This window comes from Balaenoptera musculus, chromosome 5 (assembly GCF_009873245.2).
Source record: "Balaenoptera musculus isolate JJ_BM4_2016_0621 chromosome 5, mBalMus1.pri.v3, whole genome shotgun sequence".
Lineage (NCBI taxonomy): Eukaryota > Metazoa > Chordata > Mammalia > Artiodactyla > Balaenopteridae > Balaenoptera > Balaenoptera musculus.
This window is the reverse complement of record NC_045789.1, coordinates 124,406,031-124,412,254: the sequence shown is the minus strand read 5'-3', so window position 1 is coordinate 124,412,254 and position 6,224 is coordinate 124,406,031. Positions and strand designations below refer to the sequence as shown.

Here is a 6,224-nt window from a genome sequence, read left to right as displayed (position 1 = left end):
TGCTGTTAATCAAATACAAGATAACTCTTGCTATAAATTTATACATTTGTCATGTTTTCTTCTGCTATGCTTAATGTTTATTGTAGGAAACAAAATTGAACATAAAACTATGTATATGTTCTGGGGACTTCCCTGGTGGTCCAGTGCGTTAGACTCCAGGCTCCCAACGCAGGGGGCCCGAGTTTGATCCCTGGTCAGGGAACTAGATCCAACATGCATGCTGCAACTAAGAAGCTCACCTACCACAACTAAGAGTCCGCATGCTGCAACTAAACATCCCCCAACGAAGATCCCGTGTGCTGCAACTAAGACCTGGCACAGCCAAAATAAACAAACAAAAAAAAAAAACTATGTATATGTTCTACTTGTCACAGGTTGTGAAAAGCAATTCAATTTTCTCATATTCACAATGTACTAGAGACCAAAGGAGGAGATGTAGAAGCTGGAAAAAAGGTTATGTGATGTCCTCTCATTCACATTAGTCCATTTCCTCCAGATTCCTGTCTGTGGCTGTGCAGTATGCTCGAGTGGGGGCAATGGTCCAACACTGCCTCTGTTCTAGTTCTGAGGGAACAGAGGGGAAACTTGCAAGGCAAAGAAGACTTTGGTCTTGGCCCAGAGTGGCTGATAATAGGCAGCACTCCACCCCTGAGGTGACCCCATCAAAGAACAGCAGACTCAAGTGAACCTAAGGCACAAAGTATCCAAAAAGTGAAAGTGGTATTCCAACTGTCCACACTGCATAGGCTGTCACACTGAAGATGGCAAAATTGAAAAAAACTGGGGGAGGACTGAACTCTCTCCTGGAAAAGAGGGAGAATCTGTTGCCTCCTTTGGTTCCACCATCTTTATCTTTGGCATAGGAGGCAAGGGGTAGATCTTACTTACCAGCCAGAAAGAGAACAAACATGAAGATACAGAGGACCCTTTAATGTGTAAAAGAGGCCCCCCCGCTGTCAGTCAGACTCCTTAGAAGGAAAGGCAGCAAAATTGCGAAGATACTGTTGCCAGCGGTGACAATGCCACTCACCAGTCCCAGGCGCTTCTTGAAATGGTGTCCCCAAATGACCCATGAAGGCTGGTAGGCAAAGGAGCAGCCACAGGCAAACGTGATTCTCTAGGTAAGGTACAGAGGCTCCGTGGAGCTTACAAAAGAACGGGGCATGAATCCAACAGCACCCACCACGGCTGTTTTCTGACAACCAAACAAACATGTCTGTGAAGACGCTAATGGGCAGCAGAAGGGCATCAGCCCCATGGAGAGAGAACTTACCCACGCTGTCTTGAGAACCATCTTGTCATCCTCTTTGGACCCGAAGGTCTTCAGCACGGATGTGAAGAGCACCCCGCAGGCGTTCTGGACGCCGAGTCACCCGCAGGGGCCTCACGGTGCTCAGGGAACCGGGCGCCCAGCGGCCCGCCAGCTCCACCTCCACGTTCTCGGCCGCCGCCGCCTCGGGGCCCTCCGAGGGTCCAGGGCCGGCAGCGGGGCCACCTCCGCGGGCGCAGGGGGGCCCTGCAGGCTGCACCTCGCTTGTTCCCCGCGCGGTGACGGGCCTCTCCTGGGCGGGCACCGTGGCCGAGGCGGCCTCCTTGGGCCGGCACCAGGGGAGTGGGCGGGGCCGAGTTCCCGGCGTGCTCAGGGAGGAGCCTGCGTGCTGGGCCGCTGCGCTAGAGAGGCCGTCGTGAGGGCGGGGGAGCCCCCGGTGGGCAGGTGGTTCCCCTCCCGCTAGCGCTCAGGCCTCAGGCCTCCCAGTCCCAGCCCCAGACCGACTCTTTGTTTTTTTATTTTTATTAATACCTTGCAAAATACCTAGACTAAATATATATAGAGCTACCTGTTATTTTAATCAAAGTAACTTTTAGTTTTATGAGTAGTGTTTATATTTCAAATATTCGTTCAACAAGCCATTCAACTGTTGACTGAAAAAGAATGTACAACTTGAAAGTTGAGGATTATGTTTTATTTGGCGAATTTTCTGAGGACTTAAGCCCAGAAGACAGCCTCCAATAAAGCTCTGAGGGACGGCTCCGAAAAGGTAAGAGAGGAGCCAGGTTATACAGGAGTGTTGCAACAAAAGCCAGATAACCAGAACATAAAAGATTACTGTTAATAAAAGAAAACCAGGTGTCTCAAGTTTTTTAAGTTAGCTCTTGCTTTTCTGAGTATAGGAAGATGCAAGAGTCTGGGCTCACTGAAATCATTCCTTTGAGGCACACCTTGGCTATCTAAGGCCAGGATCCAGTTCTTCTCCATCCTGAGTCCCCTCAGGGCGCACGGTTGGGGGTGGCTGCAGTGGCTGAGGGCTTGTTGGATGGCAGCCCTTTTGCCTCCATCCTGAGCTCATTCCGGGCTCACCATCAGGGCCTGGTAGTGGCTGATGGCTGGATGGCCACAGCATCGTTTGTTTGCAGTTTCAGTAGGCAACATTTTTCATCCACACAACAAATATTTCTTAAGTTCCTAAAAAAAAAATGAGTATAAGATAAGGGACTTCCCTGGTGGTCCAGTAGTTAAGACTCCACGCCTCACTGCAGGGGGTGCAGATTCACTCCCTGGTCGGGGAACTAGGACCCTGCATGCCAGGTGGTGTGGCCAAAAAAAAAAAAAAAAAAAATTTGAAGTCCCTACTACCAACCAGATAAATTTTGGGGCTCTAGGAAATAGATTACTAAAAAACAAATAAAATAAAATATTTCTTGAGCTCACAGAGGTAACCTCCACTCTTTTTCAGCTGCCTAACCAAATCACCCCGTTTGGATCCTTCTGAGAACAGCAGAATCAATCGTGAGTACCAGGAATGATTTAAAATTTTAGCTCTCCTCCAAAATTGTTAGGGTACTTCACCTTGACTTTCTCTCTGTATAATAGCCATTTTCCTCTCTGAAGGCAATGTAACATTCAAATGTGTTTCTCTTCCAAAAGCGCAGAAATAACTGAGTAAAGAAAAAATCCTAGCAGTACTTTTTGTTTTGCAGAATTTGTGTTTCTCTTCAGCTTTATGGCTTTCATTAATCCTCTTCGGCATATAAAATAAAGGTAGATGTATTGCTTTAATGACTATGCATTTGCCTTAAAGAACAATACAAATGCCTGTATTTCAAGGCATTAAGCACATTAAAATCAATACAAAGGGGAACTAGTTCATTAACTATTTTAACCTAGTAGTTGATGAACTAGTTCCCCTTTGTATTGATTTTAATGTGCTTAATGCCATGTTTATCACTGTATAGCTTTCAAACAAAAATACTGTAATGCATGCTGAAGGATCAAATAATTGACTTTACTTTCAGTATTTCCACTTTTCTAAATCATACAGAGAATAGCTGAACTGGACTTAAACCTATTTTGGATTTCATTTACATCAGTGTATATAATAGTTCTAATTTCTGAACTTTGTATGCCAAATGACAGGTGATTGACACTATCTCATACTAGCACCTAACAGGGGTAAGAGCCCTGAAAAGCAGGTATTACCACTTACATTTTACACATTAGGAAACTGAAGCTTAGAGAAATTTAATAATTGGTCTTTTATCACACAGGTGGTTAGTTATAGAGCCAAAATTTCAATCTTATGTGCCTTACTCCAAAGTGTGTTTTTTTCACTACCCCGTAGTGAAAGTGGGATCTCTTTTTTAAGACATGTAATTATTGTTTTAAATTATCTGATTTAGAATTCATACAATTCAAATCAGTTCAACAAATATTTTTTGAATGTGTGGTTCAATAGACATATGCTGCTCAGATAAACCCAAAGAGTCAGGCCTCAGGTAGCCTACAGATTAGCAATGAGGCTATGACAAGCATGAAACAGCTATAATTCAAAGTAGAATGTGCTAAATTGATGCAGCATCATGACGATTAAAAGAGGAAAGTTCCCTTTGGTTGAGAGAACCAAGAGAAGTATCTTGGAGCAGAAAAGGTTTGAGATGGCTTGAAAATAGACAGCACAGGCAGAGAAGATAATGGGAATGATGAGTAAAGAAAATGGTGTGAATGAATGCATAAAGACAGGAAACTATGGTGTATATTTGCAGAATAGCAAGAAGTTATTCATTTAGATTTTGTAATAAAATCTGGCCAGAAATCAAATAGAAAAGCCAGCACTTGCCTTTGAATATTTACCTAGAGACCAACTTCAAAAACCTGTGTGTACTTCAAATATTCCTCTACTGATAAGCTAAAAGAAGAGAGTAGACACAAAATAGCTTTCTCATGATTTGAGGGTTACTTAATGTAGGAAGACGAGGCAATGAACATGAATTATATGAATATCTTTTGTTTCTCATACCAGACTTCTTACAGTCAAGAAAAGTAGGAGACTCAGTTAAATAAATTAGTTCCAAGAAGATTTTTATAATAATAATTTTCTGTTAACTTACTGCTGTAGATAACAATGTTTGCGAGAAAATAAGTCCAGCATCAGAGTTACTAAAAATTTCAAAGGCATCTAATTTTTTGATTTTCAAAGCTGATAACATCCTGTAGTGCCTGATTTGCATACTGATTACAACTGTAGCTACAGCTGAAACAATGATCTCCAAGCAAAGGAGATTCTTTCTCAGTTGTTGTTATGATGAGTATGGCTTGGGGGCCTCTAGGGAACTACAGAGTAATCTGTTACACATAAGTAATAATATTATATGCTTATAGGTCTTAAGTCAGCCATACTCTAGGAGTGATTCTTTTAGTCAGTATTCTCCAGAAAAACAAAACAGAGAGAGAGAGAGATTGATTGATCTATTATAAGGAATTGGCTCACATAATTATGGAAGCTGAGAAGTTCCAAGATCTTTCATTTGTATTGGAGGCCTAGGAAAGATGGAGGTGTAAATTCCAGTCTGAGTTCAAATGCTTGAGAACCAGAAACACAAACAGTACAAGTCCCAGTCTAAGGGCAGGAGAAGACCAGTGTCCAGCTCAAGCTGTCCTCTCCCTTTTTGTTCCATTCGGACCCTCAACTGGTTGAATGATGTCTACTCACATTGGGGAAGGCCATCTGCTTTGCTCAGCCCGCCAATTCAAATGCTAATCTCTTCTGGAAACATCATCACAGATACGCACAAATATATGTTCAATCTGTGGGCATCCCATGAGTCAGTCAAGATGACGTGTGAAATTAATTATCACCGTGATGTGATTCCCTCAGTAGAGTTTCATGAAGATTTCTATTTAGGCCAGTTTTTATGGCTTTTACTTAAGCACCAGGTTAAGAAATGGGGTGAGGGTAATCTTTTTCCCTTTTAGAATGTGATGATATGTCGGTGCTCTCTTGGAGAGAGGAGGAGCTAGCCACCAACAAAGGTGGGGAGGTGAAAGGAAATTGACACCTTAGAAAAGGCATCAAGATATAAGGACTTGTGATAGCCCTCAAAAGTTTTGGGGGAAAAAAATATAAGATTTGAAGGTAAAATGGAGCAGCTATATGGTAATTTCTTGAGAATAGCAGGAGCTCCACCCTAACCTAACTGGTCCAGTAGCAAGTGCACTCGCTACTTGTGGAATGAGGGGATTGTGAGCAGCTACTGCAAATGTCTCTCCTTTTCACCAAGAGCTGCCACCATAAAGTAAGAAACAAAAGGCAATTTTTTAATGTGACCAGCTATCGGGGCATACAAAGCCTAGGAGATATGCCTGCTGGATCTCTTACCAGCACTAGTGAGCCTTTCCAGGGAGATAATTCTATACAATATGCCATATAAAATAGTACATCAAAAAAAAGAAAAAAAGAAAGAAAAGAAAAGAAGCCTATTGGGCAGAGTTAGAATTCTCTTGCAGGTGGAGAGAGGGGAAAGCTGAGATCATATATACACTTGTAATCGTTTTCTTGTCTTATACATGCATTTTTTAAAAATGAATGTTTTCCTACATCAATAAATAGTCTTCTATGTAATAAAAATAAGTAAATAAAAGAGAGGGTCCATAGCTTTCCTCTGATATTTAAATGGGGTTTGGGATCATCCCAGATACTTAGAATTACTGCTGTGGAATATGAGAAATATTAAGAGCAAGAAAGAAAACAATGAAAAAACATGGTGAAATTTGGTTCTTTCTTTAATCAGTAGTATTATAAATAATAAATTCCAATGTTTAGTCTGAATTTTATTTTTGTTTCTGTTTATATGTGTAATACCTAATGGCGTGTTATAATTTCATTACATAAAGTCCCCCCAAAATAGTAAATCAGACTAGAAAAATTCCTAGGTATGCCAGAACTGGG

The 6,224-nt window shown here is 41.8% G+C and overlaps 1 pseudogene; it reads right to left on the bottom strand.

Moving 5' to 3' along the window:
- Positions 1–478: 478 nt before the first annotated feature.
- Positions 479–2,431, bottom strand: LOC118895351 (annotated as a pseudogene).
- Between the last annotated feature and the right edge of the window lie 3,793 nt (positions 2,432–6,224).